Below are 220 nucleotides of genomic sequence, written 5' to 3' on the forward strand. Positions count from 1 at the left end.
CTATTTTTTAAAAGAAAAACTTAATTAAATTATTTACCTAAATTGAGTCTAAGTATTTTCTCTATATGTCTTTGCAATTTTTTTTTCTCTCATCTCTTATGGCATCTTTTAGTTTGACAAGATAAAAATTAATTTATTGTGATCAAAATTTTATTTAAAATTTATTATTATTTAATAAATTATTATATGTATAAGAAATTCAAACTTTCGATATTTATTT

The sequence above is a fragment of the Arachis duranensis genome, chromosome 7 (genome assembly GCF_000817695.3).
Source record: "Arachis duranensis cultivar V14167 chromosome 7, aradu.V14167.gnm2.J7QH, whole genome shotgun sequence".
In the NCBI taxonomy this organism is placed as follows: Eukaryota; Viridiplantae; Streptophyta; class Magnoliopsida; order Fabales; family Fabaceae; genus Arachis; species Arachis duranensis.